We start from the raw sequence: 22,068 nt of genomic DNA, 5'->3' as shown, positions 1-22,068 counted from the left end.
GGAAGATGATGTTTTGAACGTGGTTTGGTCTCTGTTGGTACGCGTATGAGGAAGTGGTACGCGTAGCATACGCGTATGAGATAGGTGATACGCGTATGGGATTGGCGTAGAAATGGGCAGTACGCGTATGGACATGGGGCATACGCGTATGGGCAGAATTTTGGTTTTCCTGAGCTGTTGTTGTGCAGTTTTAGTCGTTTCAGATGAGTGATGTAGTTTAGCTGATGTATGATATGGTAGGGATCATTTCCCGTTGTTTTGAGCAGTATGGGTGTTAGTAGAGTGTGCTAATACTGTGATTGATTGTGTGGCATGACATGATATGATTATGTGATAAACATGCTGATGATATATGATTGTATGCATAATGCTGTGAATGTATCTGTTATGTATGCAATTGTAAATGGACTGTTTGTGGCTTAGAGTGTGAGCATATGTCTATTTTGAATTGTTGTTGATGTTTGCATGCTAGGTGATTTAGCATGTATATTGTGGCCTTTATGGTGGTAGCTAATTCCCATGGTGAGGAGTTAGTGAGTTGTTGTGGATTGTTGTTGATGTTTGCATGCTAGGTGATTAGCGTGCATATCATAGCCCTTTGGGGGTGGTAGCTAATTCCCATGGTGAGGAATTAGTGAGTGAGTCACTAGGTCTCAAATGAGTGGGACTAGTGGGCTTGGTAGCCGTACCTGGATTTGGTCGGTGAGGTTGAACTATATGTTCACGAATAGTCGGTACCGCATGCATGGAGTCTCATTGCATAATGTATGTATGTATGGCATATAATATGAATGGATGTTTTTCCAATATTATATGCGTGTTTTATGGTGGTGTTGAGTTTGAGTATGATGATGATTATGAGTTGATATTGTCGTTGCTGAATATGTGTGATCTGATTAGGGTGATGATATGCGTTAAATTAGTTAGCATTACATGACATTTTATAATGCTTATTATATTGATTGAGGAACTCACCCTTACAACTATTTTTCAGGTAACGAACAGTGATTGAGTAGAAGCTAGTGCTTGGAGTCTAGTGTAGTCTCCTTAGTGGGTCATGCTCTGATAGATGTAACATCGGGACGGGATGTTTTACCTTGTTGAATAATTTTACATGTAATGTGTTACATGTTTTGCATGATTGATTTCATCTCTATCCGCTGCGTATTGTGCAAATGCTTTATGTTTTGAATTAATAAAAGAGCATGACAGTTATTTGGTGAATGGTGTGAAATAATTGTGTGACACCCTTAATTGAATAATTACTCTGATTGATATATTGCTATTTTAAATTAAATATTTGGGGTATTTTAGAAGGGTGTTACAGTTATCAAATAGGCTGGACCGCTATTGATAAGGTTTTCATAAGGTTACTCTACAGTAGATATCACATAGGACTAGGGATACGCTATATGAACCAGAGTATTCTTGATATTATAAAACTTAACTTCACCTTAATTGGCTATGGACATAAAAATTAGGGTAGATTGATTAAAGATTTTCTAACCAAGGACTTGGGAGAAAATACCCTTAAGAACTGGTAGTAATTGATATTTGTTGATGTAATAGTGACTCAGAGTTGTTACATGGATAAATCATACACCTTCCCTGACATTGTTCCTTTTTCCTTGTAAACCCTTATTTTCATCCTTATTTTCTTTTACCTTTATTCTTATATTTTTATACCTAAAAACCAAATTAATACTTTTTATTTAATTGAATGATAATTTAAACTCGATATTGACTTGCAGTCCTTGAGATCGACATTCAGGGAATTTCCCCATTATTACTATAAAAGACAAAATAGTACACTTGTTATTTTCCCGATCAATGATCATGGCTCGTTGGTATGTAGCACCAGCGTTCTTTAATCCAAAAGGCACGCCCTTGTAACTGAAAGTTCCCCATGAGGTTATAAAGGTGGTTTTCTCCATGTTTTCTTAAGCCATTTGAATCTGGTTGTAACTGGAGAAACCATCCATAAAAGAGAAAATAAAGAACTAAGCAGTGTTGTCCACTAACATGTCAATGTGAGGAAGTGGACAATCATCTTTGGACTTGCTCTATTAAGATCTTTATAATCTATGCACATTCTTACTTTGCCGTCCTTCTTAGGCATGGGCACAATGTTGGCAATCCATTGTGAATAATTAGAGACCGCTAGGAAACCGATGTTGAGTTGTTTTTGTACCTCCTCTTTGATTTTCATAGCCATATCGGGATGGGTCCTTCATAGCTTTTTCTTTATTGGAGGGCATTCTTCCTTAAGAGGAAGATGGTGGAGCACGATGTCAGTATCGAGGCTAGACATGTCTTAGTATTGTAGCGGTAAATTCATGATCATCAAGCTATTGATAAGCTAGAGATCAAATAACAAGAGTCGCCACCGCACTTTTATTGTTTCCAAGGGAAAAGGGAAAAAGTATGAACAAAACCCAAAAATTAAGAAGTTTTCAAATAAAAAATATTAAAATGTCAGAGATTACAGGTAAGGGGGTTGGTTACACATAGGGAAGGTGTTAGCACCCAAAGTGTCCTAGGTACGCATAGGGAGCCCTTTTTGTGTGCATATGTATTTGGTACAAAAATGATGTTTACAAACAAATAGAATGGGGGGATGAGAAAAGAATTCATTAATTATATTTTTGTCTTTGGCAAGACCTTCGGTCTTGTGCCTACGTACCAACATAAAAATGAGGGATCAAAACCTCATAGTTTGGGATACAAATTTCAAAGTGGATGCATTGCTTTTAACAAAAAATAAGTTTGAAAGGCACAAAGGCCCAAAAACGGTTTGAATGAGTTAGTTCTTTTTGGCTTTTTGAAAGTTTAAGTCAAGTATAGTTAAGTTTATTTACAAGTTTGATTTAAGAAAAGCAGCTTGAAAATGCAATGGCATAAGGCCAAAGTTTCTATCTTTTTTTATAAAATGGTCAAAGTTTAGAACAAAATAAGTTCAATCAAAGAAGATTTTTGAAAAGGGAGGGAGATGTTTTGAAATTAAAGAAATGGGGAGAAGAGTTGAAAATTAAAAGTTAAGAGTTGAAAAGATCTAACCAAATGGGTAGCAATCCAATAGACAAGAATGTCAATAGAAACCCAGAATTCCCTTGGACATTTAGAATCAAGCAACACACAAATGCACAATTATATTATCTTGAAGAGCAAGGCCTCAAATAAAGATGGTCACATCCAGTCTTATCCATTCCATGATCTTCTTCAAGGTAGTCCATGTAACAGATGAATTTCACAAGTCACAGGTTCAAAATAACAGCTTCACAATGATCATATTGTAGATGAACTCAGAGAGATCTTGAATGATGTATCAAATGAAGTTTCAAATTGCAAGCACTTGGTTTCTCAATAAATTGGCATTGGCCAAGTCCTTTAGCATAGGAATGTTTCCTAAATTCTAAGTCCATTTGTACAAGATCAAGCCAACAGTCCACACAAAAGTTTTTTAGGGTTCTTTGTTGTTATTATGTATATTAATGGTCAAAGACCACACAAACAAGCCAAGTACACACAAACAAAATATATCACACAATATGGTCCAAGTGGACAAACTGAAAATTGCATTAACATAAACAATTAGAATGATATGAACAATGGCAAATGTATAAAAGCTAGAATTAAATGGCATTAAAGTAAAGGGCTTGAAATTAAAAGCTAGTAGTTAATAGGTTAGAAGTTAGTATTGTTTTGTTTTTGCTTTTCATTCTTAGACATTCTTTGGAGGACACTCAACCCACTTGTCACAAGCATGGATCCTTGAACTCAGACATCTCCAAAGGAATGAAAAAAGGCCAAGTTTCCACACAATACCATGAATTATGGGAGACTTACAATCTCACTAACTAGAATGCTATGCCTTTTATGTCACAAATTTAGCGCTATGTTAAGCAATCGAAATTGGACTTATGTAGAAGTCACAACTATATGAGATCGTGCAATAGAATTTTGGTGTTAATGCATGTTAGAGACATAGTATTATGAACTATGCTCATGAAACATACCACACACAAAAAGAATATGCAAAAGGTGTGGCCTAATCTCATCCATACTCATGTTAATTTTTCAATCAACTAGTTTTAGGACTTTGAGATATCATAGGCCAAATGAGATGAAGGCATAAATAAGGGGAATGAGAAGAAGAGGGATGGGAATGGATGAAATCACAAATTGATCAAAGGAGGACTTTTACCAAATTAATATCATTCATTCATTTTGGGAGATGGAATGTACATTCCATCAATCCCCTAAATCAACCTTGATCAAGGCCCAACAACAAGAGTCAAACACAAACAAGTCATCACAGTTGATCAACAAATCTATTTGGCATTTATTCCAATTAAAAAATACTAAAATGATACATTTAAGTTAAATATGGTTTGTCAAATTCCTAAAACCTCATCAAAATACCAAATAAATGGCCATGAGATTTATCATAGGTCAAACAAGGTCAAAGGACCTTGGAGAAAAGTTTTCAGAATTTTAAAAGACTTAAAAGTATTTTTAAACAGTTAAAAACAAATGAAAAATCAATTAAATCATGAAAAATATTAATAATGATCCAAAAAATAATTTTAATCCAGAATATGAAAGTGGAAAATATTTGAAATTTTTTGGTGAAACACTCATATTTTTTGGATTAATATTAAAATTAATATGAATTAATGAAAATAAAGCAATTAAAATGAAATTTAAATAATCAGAAAAAACGTGGACCACTTGATCTCCCTCATTAATTGAGGTGGCAGATCAAGTGGCCACCAGCGCGCGTTCCATGGTGCGCCTGAGTCAAATGTCCACACACTTGGTAAACGCACACTCATGATTAAAACAATTTAAATCAATCCAAAGGCTCAGGACCATGCCACATCATTGCTGGAGCAAAGCGTCAATTGTCTTCTTAGGCGACCTTGGCCGGACTGGTCCATTCATCACCTCAACAAAACTGAAAAAGGAGGACATGATCTGAAAGGAAAAATGGTGTAGATCACGAATATCACATCAATTTTAACTAACTTCTCACATCTGGAAAGATATGAGGAGTTGAAATTTGAGGTATGTCAACTGAGTTACTTCGATTTGATCTCTAAGCAACTCAATCTTCTTGCCTATATTGATAGAACTTCAGACAACCAAAGAATCAAGAGAATTGAGCAAGATTGAGAGAGAATCGAAGAGATGAATTTTTCTAAAAATTACCTTCAATGTAGTGCAATTTTTGATGTTGCTTGCTCCAAATACAATCTAATCACACTTGAAAAGTTAGCAGGAAGTGATTGATGAGGTTGCAAGGCTTTGGATCCTGGAGTTTTTGAATCTCCGACAGTTGAGATTCAAACTCAAACTTCAAGTAGAAATTTACCAGGTTTTCCTTTGGAATGAGAGGGTTTCAATGGGGGGGAAAAGCTGGCGCGCAAGGTGTGTTCAATTCTGAGCATAAGGGCTTCTATTTATAGCTGCAACTCAGGATATTTGAACCTTCAAATTCACTTTCCGAAATTACCAATTGATGATGCATGGGTGCATGGGCGTGTACAGGCCTATGAGATCATTGCTTAAGGTCCAAAAATGAGTGTGAGAGAGTTTGAAATCAACTTGGATTGCAAGGAAAGTGTGTGTGAAGATTTGAAGTTTGATCTTTTCCAAATGATGATACCATTTTCATGCCATGCACAAACCTAGCAATTCTTATCCAAAATGGATGAACTTGGACTTTTTGGAAAGGTTAGATCAACAGGAACAACTTTCATGTTTAACACTTTTCCATTTGGAGCTTGTATCATGATGAATTTTGAGGTGGAAGTTTGGAGATTTCAACATGTTGAAAATGTTTCTAAGTGTCAAGCCATATATCTCAATATTCCACCTTGCTTAACTTTTTATGTGAGCTTCAAATGAGAAACGTGTATTTATCAAAGTTGTATCTATTTAAAATACCTTTAAAATGGTCACCAATTTCATGTAATTTGGATTTGAAATGATAGAGTTATGCATTTTTGAAGTTTGGAAAAATCACTTGTTCAATGGTATAAGTCAAAAGTGACCTATAATGTAGCCTCATATCACATGCTCATAAATGTTGAATTAGATCTCACTCCAAACATAAAAGTTGAATTAGACATCTTGAATTTGATTGTGAAACTTGGAAATATTTCATATCATAAAAATTGAGCAAGTTATAGCCTTAGGAAGTTGACTTTCAAATTAGGGTTTAGACAAAATGACCTATAATGTTTCAACATAGAAAATGATTTTACAAGCAAAACTAGATCTAGGTATGAACATGAAAGTTGTTTGGAATGCCATTTAGAGTAAGTTTGATCTTGGAATCATTTTCATATGGTGAAAGTTGTAGGAGATAGGGTCTAGGGAGACCCAGTTTTGATCATATGAATTCATCTGGCCAACCACCATCAACCAACTTGCTAATCTTCAATTCTCTTGACTTTCTAGGATCATGGTAGATCATATATGCATAAGATGAAGAATTTTTAAGCGTCCCTTGAGAAATTTGATCAATTGGTGAGATAGCTTGTTGGAGAAGTTACTCAAGATACCCAGTCAAACTAGAGTTTCCAAGGCAAATCATCCTCAAACTCTTGAAGAAAACTTGATCAATATAACATGTAAAGATCATTGGGACTCATATATGATGCTCATAACCATTCTTGTATCAACTCATGGTTGTTCTCTTTATCATGAAGATCTCAAACCCTAGATATGAACTTGATAGATCAATGGGGATCATGCCCTACCTACAAAAGAGTTAGGCAAATGCAAAGACATAATTTTGGTATTTTGGTTAGTAAAAAAAGAAGATAAAATACAAGTATGATATAATCACAAAGTTCTTGGTGATCTCTCCCAAAACAAACCCAATGAAAGAGGGGTAAGGAGGATGCCAAGATATGATCCCAATACTAATGCTTATGATGGAATTGCATGAGGGGTCTTAGGTTCAAAATTGGGGTCTTACAACTGCCCCTATTTAAGGAAATTCTAACTGAGGAGGCGATGGTTAAAATCTTCATGTCGACTCAGTAGAATGGGCTTAAATAACATCATATAGAAACAAATTTTGGTCCCTAAGAGACCTCATGATGCATATGATATGAATGTAAAAGTAAATTCTTTGTGGGGAATATTGCTATAAAGGAAAAGAAATCAGAGAGACCGAAAGTCTGCAGGAGTATAATACATTTTGTAAGGAAAACTCACTTGGGAGACAGAGACTCTGAGGGATAAAGGGTTATGCGTAGGCCAGGATACGACTTAAAACTACTGGGGAACTCGAGGGATTCCACACAAACATGGAAAAGACTCAGCCGGGGAACTAACAACATCTACAGGGGATACGAGTAAGTCAGGATAAAACTGAAATACTTGAATCATGCAGGGAAAGCGGTTCCACTAAGGAAATGGGTACTTAACTCAACTGGGGAGAAATAAACTTCAACGCAGGAGGAGCAGAAATCTACCATCTACTACCTGTTACTGGGTAAGGAGATAATAAAAATCTGACAGAGAGGACATTCGTCATCAATTAGGATGAACATATCAAGGATGACTCGCTTGGAAATAATCAGAAGGGGATATTTGTTACAAGTTACTGGGTAAGAATAGCCTTGCTGGGGAGAACTACATGAAATAGGATTTACAACTACCAGTTACTGGGCAGAAGACCAAGGGTGAGAATATCCGTCATCGGTTAGGATGAACATATCAAGGATAAACTCAATAGGGAAGAACATCCGTCATCGGTTAGGATGAACATATCAAGGATAGACTTGCCTGGGGTTGTCAAGGAGGATACACGTCATCGGTTAAGGTGAACATATCAAGGATAAACCAACTGAACAAAAAGTAGGAATTACATCTATCGAATGCTGGATAGAAAACCATCAAAGATAAAATTCGTCACCGGTTAGGATGAACATATCAAGGATAGACTCCGCGAGAAGGTAAAATAGGAATTACATCTATCAGTTACTAGATAGAATACCAAGAGAGAGAATCCGTCACTGGTTGTAAGACCCCAATTTTGTCCCTAAGATCCCTCATGGCATCATATCATATCATTGCATTGCCTCAAGGATCATTGGACACCTTGCTTCCTTCCCTGTGGGTGGATTATCTTTCTTTTTTAGAGTGGTTCATGATCACCAAGCATTCCTTGCATTTATATATCATTGCTTTTCTTTTTAATCACTAACCAAAAGTACAAAAATATGTCATCTAACCTTTGTCTTGCAGATGAAGCAATAACAGGTCAAGGCAATCAAAGGCATTCATTGAGCAATAGATGGTGGTTATTCTTGAGATTTGGACCCCACAATCATTCACAAGAGTTCACATGAGTTGTGATGCCATTTTGAAGCAAAATCCCAGGTGTTAGAGGCTTGAATCTCATCAGAACATTTTCAGGTCATCTGTAGACTTAGAAAGTCAACTGCAAAATCAACTGTGGATTTGGAGGTGGGAAGTGATTGGAAATACTTCATTCATGTTCAAACAAGTCTCATTTGGCATTTCAAACATTCACCTTGAAGAATTTGAGGTCCAGTAAAAAAATTCCAAAAATAGCAAGTGACCTATAATTTGAACTTTCCAAAAATGGAAAGGTTTTGGACCAACTTCAACTCAATATTACATCATCAATAAAGCTTCAAAAGAAATTTTGTTAAACATGAAAGTTGTAGATCTTTCTCTCCCATTTCCAAAAAGTCCAAGATCATGAATTTCTAATGCGTGGTTGAGGAGATATGATCCAATCATGGCAAAGTGTGCTTGAAAATTCAAATGGGCATAACTTTTGAACCAAAGCTCCAAAATGAGTGGTTCTTTTTGCATTTTGTTCATTATGACTTGTAGTTTCCAAACATCTCATTACATGGCTTGAATTTCCCTTGCATGATCATGTGCTCACTCATGAATATTTTTGAAGGAAATTTCATAAAATCATTTTGGATGATTATGTGCATAAAATACCAATCCATAAATGTGCATGGGCCTTGTTTAAGAGGTTTTGGGTCAGAGTTGAGCACTGTTCACGCATGCATGAAGTGCATGAGGTGAAAATCTAATTTTGTACATACACCTCATAAGTTGCTAATCTCAATTGCATTTGGCTTAAACAGGTTTTCAGCATCATTAGCAGGACCTATATATTGTTAATCATAACTGCATTCATCATGAACATTCATTTTCAGATCTAGATTCAAAAATCATCCAAATTTTTCTCTCAAAAAATATTTTGCAATTCTTCACACAAGAGCCATTTCTACGGATTGATTCATGATCATGAAGCATTTTTGAGTGGAATTGAACGTGAATTCGAAGCAAATCGTGCCAGTTTGGACCATACTCAAGGCTTGAAGATTCAATGGAGCTTGCAAAATCTACTGGATTCACGTGCATTTGAGCTTCAAATTCATCATCAATCACTTCAATAAGCATTGTAGAGAAGATTTGAGGCATTGCTGAGCTTTGTAGAGCACGATTCCAGTTTCTGTTCTTCAAGAGGTCAGGATTCGATCTCAATTATTCTTGAATTCATTATGATATTTGTGTAGATCTTGGCTTGGTGATGATTTTGATATGAAAATTGAGTGAAATGGTGCATTATTCATGAAGATATGAGTGTTTGAAGTTTGAGTGTTCAATTTTGATTTCTTCGATTTGAATAATATATGATGTTTTTGATTGATTCATTACTTGATCCATGCTCACCATGAAAAAACCTTTTGAATGATGTTATTAGTTTTGATTTCTGGAATTTTTTCTGGAAAAGTGCATGAACTTCATGTACTGTTCATCTTCTTCGTGAGGAAGAAGATGAAGATCATCATTTCAAGAACTTGCTGCGAACATGCTTTGGTTTTGCTACGAATCCTTCAATTAGCTACGAATTTCTGGGCGCACTTAGGGTTTTACCAAAACGCTACCGTTTTGGTGAGGCACGCATATTTGAAAACCAACCAGGTTCGATCCTGGTGCGCACCAATTTTCAAATTGCTTTCCATTTTCCATGTTTCCCTCCCTATTTGGCCATGCTTGGTTCATTTGATTTCAAATTTTTTCCTCAATTTAGAAATATCATAATAAACTGAAAACTCATCCAATTTCATCCCAATTTTTTGCAAAATGCTCCTCATTCTGTCTAGTTTTTTATGATCATGAATTTGCAAGTTGTGCCTGGCTGGAAAAATAATTTGTTCTAGGATGATTGAGTACATATGCATTTTTGACCTTGCCTTGCTTATCTTGTTGTGAAATGCTTGTTTCTTATCCAATGAACTTGAAATTTTGCATGCTGATTCTAGACACATTGCTTGACATTTTGGTTTTGGTTTGGTATTTTTCCTATGCTCCGTTGCTGTTTTATGCTTGTGCTAACTTGGCGTGACAATTTGATTCACACCTTTGATTGTCCAACTTATGCAACTTGATTTCTATGCCAAATGATCTCTGATTCTTCTGATTTTTTGTATGTTGATCATGTTAGATGCCTTGAATGTGCATGAATTTTTCCAGATTTATTTGAATCATTTCTGTTTTGATTTGAATTTTTCATGCATGTTGATCACATATGAGCTTTGAAATTGCCTTGAACTTCACTTGATCATGAAATGCTTTTGGTGATTAATTTTGATGTGAGCCTTTTTAGAATATGTCAATATTTGTTTGAAGTTACTTTGTGTTAAATTTCAGCCCCTGTTTTGGATTTTTTATCCATCTTTGACCCTAGGCTTTGACCTAGTGGTTTGTTACTTACTTGTGAGCTTTGATTTCAGGTTTAAGCATCCAAGTTCCATAGTTGATGATGCTCCATCATGTGAATATTGATATTTGCTTTTGATTGCTAACACTTGTGTATTTTTGTAGGTTGATGCTAACTCATTTGAGTTTGTCTTATGGCTTACACATCTTGTACATTGGGATTGTCTGTTGCTTATTGATTGTTGTCTGTTTGTCTGAGTATTGTACTGATCTGTTTAGCTGTTTCCACAGGTACCTAAGTTGCTTTAAGTTCATTTGAACTTTGCTTTTTCTTGGTTGCTTAACCACTTAGGTATGATCCCTAATCTTCATGTAGTCTGGAAGACCTACTGTTATTGGTAGGCACCTGTCTGAAGCCCTCCTTAAGAGGCAATGCTTGTGTTTGTTTAATGTTGTGCCAAGCAGGTAAAGTCCTCTCATGAGGCAATTGGCAGATAAAAGAGATGTGTAATCCATCTCCATCTACTCAGTGTGTCATTCACTTTGCTCACACCATGTGTTGATGCATTGTGAATAAGAACCCAAGATCTTATAGAGTCAATCATTTGTGGAGAAGAGTTCCTACTTTCTGAACTCCTACCCTTTCCATTGATCAAAGCTCTCCCTGACCAGGGATAAGAGCTATGAGGCACACCCTCATCTCCTTTTCATCTGCTTCACCCTAACTCTCAATGTTAGGGTTAAGAGCTCAAAACACCCCATTCCAGTTGGCTGTAAAGCTTAACCTTGTTTGAGCCTAATTGATTGTATATAGTGTGTGCTAATTGACTTGTTTGTTTGCTTACTTGATTCATCTGTATATGTTTGCTTGAGTTTTCCTTTGTGCATTTATCATCATTACTTGTATATCATTTCATAAACATTGTTCATCACTTTGTAACATTTGGTTTTGTCCATGGAGGAGGCAAGCATAAGTCCATTGATTGGCAGTTGTTTCCCATGATATGGTAGGAGACTAGTATAAGTCCATTGATTGGCATCTGGTATCCATGTTTCATTTTGCTTTGGGAGATTGGTGTAAGTCCATTTATTGGCATCTGATATCCACTTTGTTTTAGGAGATTGGTATAAGTCCATTGATTGGCATCCGGTATCCATTTTTGTTTTGTGAGATTGGAATAAGTCCATTGATTGGCATCCGGTATCCATTTACTTTGTTCATCTGTTATTTGCTTGTTGCCTTTTCCGAAGGAATCACTTGAATCATCTACATATGATCTCAAGAGGTGAACATCTAAGAAGTTTTACTTCCTCACCCTCCCACCTTTTTGTTTCTTTAAACCTCCATTTGCATGTTAACCCAAAATCTGAAAACTATTGTGCAAACATTTTCATCTGTTTTTTCAAATTAGAAACCTAGGCCCTAAGCCTCTGATTTTCAAACTCCATTTTCACAATACTTCTTTTGAATTGAATTTTAATCATACTTTGACTTCCTTTTTGTGAATACTCATGACCAGTTAATTTCACTCACTCAATTGCTTTTGTGGCTCAAGTCCACTTATTCATCAAGTTTTCATACATTAGCCATAGGTTTCAATTATCTTGGTGGTTGATGTTAATCTCGCCTTTTGTCCTTAGTGATCGAACTGTAAGACTTCCATACTGAAAACAGGGTTAACCCCTCTAGTATGTCGAAGGTATTCTCACATGGTGGACTTGTTGTTTGTATAAGGTTGAGTTTTCTCCCGTGGATAATGAAAGACCTTAGGGCTTTTGTTTAAAATCAATCCACTCACTTACTTTTGGATATCTTTTAGCCGAACTACGGCGTTCTGATCCTTACCTTCCATGGAAAGGTACGTAGGCAACGGGTTCATCCGTTCAAACACAAAAATAATAACTTGTATATTCTTTCTCTCATCCCTTCAATCCATGTTTGCACAATAAATATTTCATAAACAAATAACATTTCATACAACAAGTTGTGAAAAGAGGTTCCCTAGGAGTACCTAGGACGTTTTGGGTGCCTAACACCTTCCCATTGCGTAATTAACCCCTTACCCAGATCTCTGGTCTTTTCATTAGTTTTCTATGTGTAAAACTTCTTAGGCTTTTGTTCGCTTTTAAGCCATTCCTTTGGATAAATAAAAGTGCGGTGGCAACTATATCTTTGTATGCTTTGCTTTTGATTTAGTCAATAAATCATAAAGTGACGAATACACCGCTACACTGGTCAAAGTGAACATATCAAGGATCAACTCTGTGGGAAAAAGTAGGGTTTACAATTAATGGTTACTGGGTAGAAAACCGCAAAGAGAAGGAAACCCTTCATCGGTTAGGATGAACATATCAAGGATTAACTCTCTGGGAAACAAGAATAGGGATTACAACTACCTTTTTACTGGGCAGAATACCAAAAAGAGAATATCCGTCATCGGTTAGGATGAACATATCAAGGATAGACTCAAGCAGGGGAGAGAAAGATATCCGTCACCGGTTAGGGTGAACATATCAAGGATATACTTTCTAGGAAATCAGATCCACTAGGGACTCTACTGCTAGGAAAACAGGGATACTTTTGTCGGGTATTGGGCAAGAAGTAACAAACTGCAAGCTAAGAAGAATATTACCAGTTACTGGGCAATAAACTCTTAGGGAACTCAAAGTATCTATCTAGGTAGGAGTTAGAAAGAAACAATCAATCAAGACTCAACCCAATGAGGACATAACTCAAGGGGAGTGGTTCCATCCAGATAAACAACTGGAAAGGAAACTTAAATAATAATCATCCACGAGGAAACAAGGTCAGTGGGGAGAAGGAGAAAGGTTAAAGTCTTTCTACCTAAGGGGCTGACGCTCTACAATTGAGGGAGGACAGACACCAAAATTTGTACGGGGACAAAGTACCACCATACAGGGAACAAGCAATTTAAACAGACATGTAAATATGCAATTATGCAATTATATGAATGTATATGTATATATATGATGATTATGCTGACAAAGACGATCACAAAGGATACAAAGGTGTCGCAAAGAAATTGAATCATCGGTACAATCCTCAGTCAATCCACAAAATATGGAGACAAGTGTTGGAGAACAGAGAGATCAATAATCCAAAAAGGCTCAACCCTAACTAGGGAAGGACGAGATCTGCTGAGGAAAGAGGAATATCACCGAACCTGTGGGGAATTTTAGGTCAACACCATAAACATGGGAGAGAACCCTACAGGGAAAACAAACAGCTCAGGAACCAGGAGGAAACTCTGACTAGGGAGCAAGTCGACTGGCGATTGGTGGGGAAACCAATGCGATCTATTAGGGAGATCAACCATTTCTTCTGAAGGAAACTAAACTCCACTGAGAAAGGTAGAAACTATGTTGAGGGAGACAAGTCGCAGGGTACCTGAATCAATCAACTCAGCTAAGAAAAAGGAATGAAGCTCTACTGGGGAATAAAAAATTCCGCTGAGGAACTGAATCAACACAATCGTCTAGGGATACCCGAAGGGTTAACTGCTTGGGGAACCTCTGATGTTTCACACTCAAGGGCTTGTTATCCATTGGAATGTTATTGACATTTCTTTCAATTGCTTTGGAAAATTCTTGCTTTATATGTTTTTAAGAAAAAGAGATTTTGATTAAAAAATTTAAATTTTCAAAAAAAGATCATAATAAAATTTAAACTATTGGCTGAAATAAATAAGAGTATAAACAATTGGATAAAAGCTCAACTTTATTTGATAGAATGGTAGTCTATAAATGACAAGACTCCATAGATTTTACAAAGTTGAAAATGGTAATTTACATGGAAAAGGGGTACATTGAATACAAGTGATGCTTAATCCTTTTATCAACTCTTGATATCCATTGTGCTCTTGACCGCTGCTGGGGTGATGACTTGATGTTAACCCTTGTGCTCAATCAAGTTTTCAAAACATTGAAGATCAGCAGAATGCAGTTACTTTCCATAATCCCTAATTTTTGCATAAGTTTCCCCAAGGTGGAGTACTCAACTTATCGGGAAATTCTTTCTGTTTTTATGTCTCTAATTTTTGCCTGGATCGCCCTTTCGGGTTTTCAATCCACCGAGACGCTCATTTTTGCCTAAGCCGCCCTTTCAGGTTTTCAAATTAGCGAGTTGTTATTTTTTTTTCAGGCGAAGTATTTCTTGACTGCATCTGCGTTCACAAGAAGAGTGAACTCTTCACCATCCATAGTTGTAAGTATTAATGCACCGCCTGAAAAGGCTCTCCTAGTAACATATGGGCCTTCATAATTAGGAGTCCATTTTCCTCTAGAATCTGGCTTGAAAGATAAAATCTTCTTGAGCACAAGGTCACCTTCTCTGAACACACGAGGTCTGACCTTCTTATCAAAAGCTTTCTTCATCCTTTGCTGATACAACTGACCATGACATATGGCCGTCAATCTCTTCTCTTCTATCAAATTCAACTGATCAAACCTGGTTTGACACCATTCAGCTTCAGTCAACTTGGCTTCCATAAGCACACGCAATGAAGGAAACTCAACCTCTACGGGGAGCACTGCTTCCATACCATACACAAGAGAGAAAGGGGTTGCCCATGTTGAAGTGCGGATGGATGTACGATACCCATGCAAAGAAAATGGGAGCATCTCATGCCAATCCTTGTATGTGACAGCCATCTTCTGAATAATCTTCTTAATGTTCTTATTAGCAGCTTCAACAGCCCCATTCATATTGGGTTTGTAGGGAAAATAATTATGGTGTGCAATCTTAAAGTCTTTGAAAAGAGATTCCACCATATTATTATTCAAGTTTGATCCATTATCAGTAATGATCTTACTTGTCACACCATAACGACATATGATCTGATTCTTGATAAACCTTACAACAACTTGCTTGGTTACATTTGCATACGATGCCGCTTCAATCATCCCAATCATATCAATTCCCCACATGGAGAAGGGCCATGGGGAAGAAATAACATTCAATAGTGTCGGATGAACATGAATCTTATCAGCATAAATTTGACGCTTGTGGCATTTCTTCATAAACTTGCAACAGTCAGATTCCATTGTCAGCCAATAGTAACCTGCTCGCAACATTTTCTTCGCTATTGCATGTCCATTGAATGAGTACCAAAGGAACCTTCGTGCACTTCGGTGATCAACAAGTCCGCTTCGTGTCTATCCACGCATCTGAGCAAAACCATGTCGAAGTTTCTCTTGTACAGTATATCACCATTCAAGTAGAAATTACTGGCTAATCTTCTCAAAGTATTCTTATCTTTCAAAGATGCCCAGGCGGGTAAATCTGACTTTGGAGGAAACATTTGATATCATAATACCACAGCTTCTCGTCTTTGATTTCTTCAACAACGAACACATGAGCTGGCCTATCAAGACGCATCACAGATAAATTGGGAACTTCATTCCAATACTTCACTACTATCATTGATGCCAACGTTTTAAGAGCATCTGCCATCCGGTTCTCATCTCGGGGAATATGATGAAATTCAACCTTTGTAAAGAAAGTTGAAATCCTCCTCACATAATATCTATATGGTATTAAACCAGGTTGATTTGTCTCTCATTCTCCTTTGATTTGATTCACAACCAAAGTCGAATCACCGAAGACATCCAAATACTTGATTCTGAGATTCATGGCCTCTTAAAGCCCCATAATGCAAGCTTCATATTCTGCCATGTTGTTTGTACACTTGAAAGTCAATCTAGCTATAAATGGTAGATGCATTCCTTGAGGAGTAATGATCATTGCCCCAAGGCCATTTCCATATTGATTAACAGCTCCATCAAATACCATGCCCCAACGAGAACCAGGTTCTGGCCCTTCTTCAAGCAATGGTTTATCACAATCTTTTATTTTCAAGTACAAAATCTCTTCATCAGGAAAGTCATACTGCACTAACTGATAATATTCAATCGGTTGGTGAGCCAAATGGTCAGCCAAGATACTACCCTTGATTGCTTTCTAAGATCGGTATTCGATATCATACTCTGATAACAACATCTGCCAACAAAAAATCCTCCCAGTTAAAGCAAGCTTCTCAAAAATATACTTGATTGGATCCATTTTGGATATCAACCAAGTGGTATGATTCAACATATACTGGCGCAGACGCTTAGCATCCCAAGCCAATGCGCAACAAGTTTTCTCAACCATAGAATATCGAGTCTCACAGTCGGTGAACTTCTTACTGAGGTAGTAGATTGCAAATTATTTCTTTCCAATCTCATCTTGCTGACTTAGAACACAACCCATACTATCTTCAAGCACAGTCAAATACATGATCAACGGTCTTCCTTCGACAGGTGGAAACAAAATCGGAGGCTTAAGCAAATATTCCTTGATACTGTCAAAAGCTTTCTGGTAATCTTCGGTCCAATCACAAGACTGATCTTTCCGAAGAATCTTGAATATAGGTGCACATGTGGCAGTCATGTGGGAAATGAATCTGGAAATATAATTCAAGCGGCCGAGAAAACCTCTGACTTGCTTCTCAATTTTGGGTGCAGGCATCTCTTGTATTGCTTTGACCTTGGCAGGATCAACTTCAATACCCTCCACAATCTCAAAATCCAACCCAGGCATGTCTTTGAACGGATGAATCGTCTTTACATCTTGCAAGAAGTGATATTAGCCACAATGTGATCGAATTGATCCACATTAACATCATGTTCTACAAAAGCTTGCTCTAGAACTCTCTGCAGTGCCTCTCTGTGTGCTTCAGAATTCATGAGCAGAGACAACAATGAGATCTTTGAGGGGGTTTGGAGCAGCTGCTCTTCCATATTAAACTCGCTTCTTTTAATCAAAATAAGTACCTCATCATCATCATTGGGTTTCAAGTTGCTAGATTAATCAGACTTATCTTTTGAACAGCCAATTGGGTTTATGATCACACTGAATCACACCGTGTTTTTGACTCGGATTTCACATGTTTATTCGGTCTTTATTATCATTTTGCTTGTGTTAGGCTCTCTTTTATGTTGTTTTCAGATATTTAGCTCTTTCTGGACATTTTTAGAAGAAACGAAGCAAAAAGACCAAAAATTAGGGGTTTTCGGAAAATATTATACACATGGCGTTATGCATGGCGGTCGCTATAGGAGAGGCCATGACTCATCAGCCCTCAACCAGGAGGTAACCGCCACGATCACATGAACTTTCCCATTCACACACATGGCGGACGCCATGAAGGGGTGGCGGGTGCCACCTTTGTATTTCACGTTCCCACTAAGGAGAAGTTGAAGGGCATCATGGTCTTTACAAGCTGCTGAATTCCTCTATAAATAGGTCGTTCTAGTTCATTTCCAAATCATCCAACTTAGTTTACAACACTAAGACTATATTATCATCTGTAAAAGCGGTAATCCGTCACATCGAGGGGTTATCGCACCTTAGTGAGATTGATTTGGAGCACTTTGATTTTGATGTCGTCTTTATCACATCGAGGGGTTATCGCTTTTATTTATTTTACTTGTCATGCTTTACTTTATTTAATTACTTGCTATGCTTTACTTTATTTAATTTCTTTTCATACTTTACTTTATCTAATTCCTGTCATTGTCTTTACTTTATTTAAATTTCTCGCCATTATATTTATTGCTAGTTTTAATTATTTTACATGCTTTACTTGTTCTTTACACCTTACATTCTAAAACAACTTTTCATCATGATCAATATCGTTGTGTTGGTTTGTATTACCATGTCTTGCTAAATCTTTCAAAGGTTAGAATGTAAGGATCACGGTTAAAGAGATGTTTCACATATTGAATCTGTTGAAATGCTTTAAAGGTTGTTTTGATTTTTAATTCGAGTTTTCTGAAACAAACTTGGTTAGTTTTGACTACTCAAGGAGTACGAAAGCACCCTGGCTTAGTTAACTAGGAAATTTTATCACTTTAAGGAAAAACGATTTTTGAAACTAATTTCGGACGCGTTGATAGTGTCGCAACCTGAAAAATACAGTGTGCGAAAAAACAACCGACGAAAGAAAATGACAGAAGAGTCGCCACCGTGCGTTATTTATCCCAAAGGAGGGAAAGGAAACACTCGAAGTAAACCTGAAAAGAGGAAAGGAAAAGACAAGGTCTCGCAACCAAATCTTGGGTTCGGGAGTCGGTTATGCGAAGGGAAGGTATTAGCACCCCTACGCATCCGTAGTACTCTACGGGATCCACTTTTGTAGTTCTTGTCTAAAGGGTGTGAGTTTATCTTGTGCTGTTTACTAAAAAAGGGGGTTAAATGAAAATGACTCGCGCGGATGTCGCATCCACTACATACGTATCTCATCTGAATATGAGAATCAGAGTCTTCGTAGCTCGGCTGACCTACGGGTTGGGGGATGTGTGCTCGCTAAGACATCGTGTCTTATGCCTACGTATCTCATCTGGAATGAGAATCAGAGCAAGCCGTAGTTCGGCTAACTACAGGGTTATGGATTGGGTTTTGGACGAACGACGTTACTACGCAATCTACCCGATGCTCGACCTTTGGAGACTTACTCACCTGTAGTAGAAGGAGTAAACGTGTGTTTAGGAGAAGAAAAATGCGGGAAAAATATAAAAGTACCACGCAGATAAAGATCCGAAGTAACAACAATTAGAGGAATGGGAAACCCAGGGATCCTTCCCAGCTAAACACAATCAAAGAAAGTGAGTCAGTACAGGTAATCAGAATGAAACCTCCAGGCGGTATCCCACAAATAAGGTGGAAAACCACGCAAGTTATCCCTGCAAAAGTCATGTGAGCCCTCACAAAATAAAACTCAACAAACAGGTTAGAGAAACAAGATAGGGTAACCAAGAGTTGCCCCCAAATCAAAATGTAACCACATGAATCATGCCCTTTCAATTCACAAAAAGCTCACAAAAAGCAACCAAGGGTAGGAGGCCTAAACCTCTTGTCAAACACATGCATCAAAAGGGTATCAATTTCACCCATAATACCTCATACATTTAGAGCATTCAAATTAAAGGTATAAAGATGATGGATATAGGGCAAACCTGATTGGAGAGCTTGATTGAAATTGAGTTGCACCAGTGAGGTTTACAAAACAATCTTTAGGGTTTATGTGAGGCAGAGGTGATTCTGTGCAGTTGAGTTCCCTTCAGGGTTTGGAGGCTGCTCTAAACTCCGTTAGCTCTTTTCTCACTATCTTTTTCCAGCCAGGGTAATAGGAATAGAATGGCCTTTTGTTTCATGAAACTCTGAATTTATAACCTGATTTTTGTGGCCCTGTGGGCTCAAATGAGAGAGGTACAAGTCCAAGATTTTTTCTTTTATTTATTTATTTATTTATTTTTTCTTTTTTTTTTCTTTTTTTTTCTTTTTCTTTTCCGTTTTCCGTTTTTTTTTTCTTTCGTTTTCCGTTTCTTCTTTTTTTTTTTCATTTTTTTTTTCATTTTCTTTTTTCAAAAAACGTGGGCTTCGCCTAGCGAGCATGACAGCTCATGAACAAACCTTTGCTCCTTCAAGATTAACGCTTTGACTGACGAATAGACCCCTATTGGAAGTAACTCAAGTCTTTCCCTTGTGTTGACTGATCATCTAAATAGAGCCCACAAAGTGTCCTGGATGATGTTCAAGCTTCTTGGATCCGATTTCGATTGCCATGATGAAATGCAAATGCTAAATGACCTAAAAATGAATGCATGCATGAGGTGTAAAGCGTATGCTTCCAGGAAAAATGAAGGGTAAATTTTGGGGTATTACAGATAGATTTAAAATCAGAAAAATCCTTGGGTAAACTTTCCAAAGCAAAATCACTTTTCAACTAAGTTTACGAGTCTTATTTCTTAAAAATAAGTTTACTACTTTAGCGTTTTGCGCACCTTTTATAAGTGACAATAAAAGGACTTAATTTAAGGGTAAATTTGGTTCTAAATACGCGAAAGCGACAGTTCCTGTTAAATGGATTCTTTTCAAGAGTAGAAAGTATTGCCCCATAAGTAGTTCTATTTAGACAATCGAAACATCGTTTAACTGACGTGAAATACATTCAAACCTATCTTTACCTGCACTGTATTTATTATTTTCTTTATTTACTGTTATTTTGCAACATCAATATCTCTTTTATACCGCCTTAGATAAATATGGTAACGATAGTAATCGATAGATTGACGATTTGGTCTCTGTGGGATCGATATTCTTTTATACTACTCTAACGTGATTCGTGCACTTGCGAATAGAGCGATCAAGTTTTTGGCGCCGTTGTCGGGGACCAACTTCGTCAAATTTCATACCCTGTTGTTACACCGTCTAGACTAAGGCATTATTAGCCAGTAAATGCGTAGAACCTATTGTACTAGAAATTTAATAGATCCTTTAGCGGAACCCGGACGTTACACTTGTAACACGCCTCTTACTCATCCGAATTAAGAAAGTTATGGCCAAGAATCGCGACCGGAGACCTCTTAAGGAATTTGCCCAACCTTATGACGAGGAACCCAGTTCTAGTATAGTAAATCCCCTTATTCCTGCCAACGATTTCGAACTAAAACCATCTTTACTGCAATTAGTGCAACAAAACCAATTCGTGGGTCTCGCTACTGAGAACCCAAATCGACATTTAAAAATCTCTATCCAACTGACCGACACCTTTAAATCCAACGGTGCTTCACCTGATGTGATCCGTTTAAGATTATTTCTTTTCTACCTCAGGGATAGAGCACGTTCATGGTTAGATTCACTTCCAGCTAACTCAATAACCACCTGGGAAGACCTTAGAAGAGTATTCCTTGCTAGATATTTTCCCCCCAGTAAGACTGCTGTTCTTCGAAACCAAATAACTAGATTTACTCAAAACTAAGGAGAATCACTTTGTGAAGCTTGGGAGAGATATAAAGAGGTGTTAAGAGTCTGCCCACACCATGGCCAAGAACAATGGCTGATCGTTCACACCTTCTACAATGAACTCCATTATAACACAAAGATGAGCGTCGACGCTGCCGCTGGTGGCGCGCAGATGAACAAACCTTACCCTGAAGCTTGTGACCTAATTGAGGATATGACCCAAAACCATTACCAATGGGGAACTGAACGAGCATCAATAGAGAAAAAGGAGACCCAAGATGGAATACATGAGATAAGCTCTATGGACATGATGCAGGCGAAAATGGACGCTTTAGCCCTTAACGTCGAACATATTTCTACAAACACTAACACCGCAGCGGTAGTCCATACAGAGTGTGAACTTTATGGATCTAAAGGACACGAATCGGCGGAATGTAACCTTTTGAACGACCTAAACACCGACCAAGTGAATTACGCCCAAGGTAACCCATTTTCAAACACTTACAATCCTGGATGGAAGAATCACCCGA

General features: G+C 37.3%; 1 non-coding gene across 1 annotated transcript; it reads right to left on the bottom strand.

Moving 5' to 3' along the window:
- Positions 1-21,515: 21,515 nt before the first annotated feature.
- LOC127125093 (small nucleolar RNA R71) lies at positions 21,516-21,621 on the bottom strand. The gene has a single exon (XR_007804554.1). It is a non-coding gene; the product is annotated as a small nucleolar RNA R71 (small nucleolar RNA).
- Positions 21,622-22,068: the final 447 nt, after the last annotated feature.

The sequence above is a fragment of the Lathyrus oleraceus genome, chromosome 2, assembly GCF_024323335.1.
Source record: "Lathyrus oleraceus cultivar Zhongwan6 chromosome 2, CAAS_Psat_ZW6_1.0, whole genome shotgun sequence".
Lineage (NCBI taxonomy): Eukaryota > Viridiplantae > Streptophyta > Magnoliopsida > Fabales > Fabaceae > Lathyrus > Lathyrus oleraceus.
The sequence above is the reverse complement of the archived record's forward strand: the minus strand, read 5'-3'. Positions and strand labels throughout refer to the sequence as shown.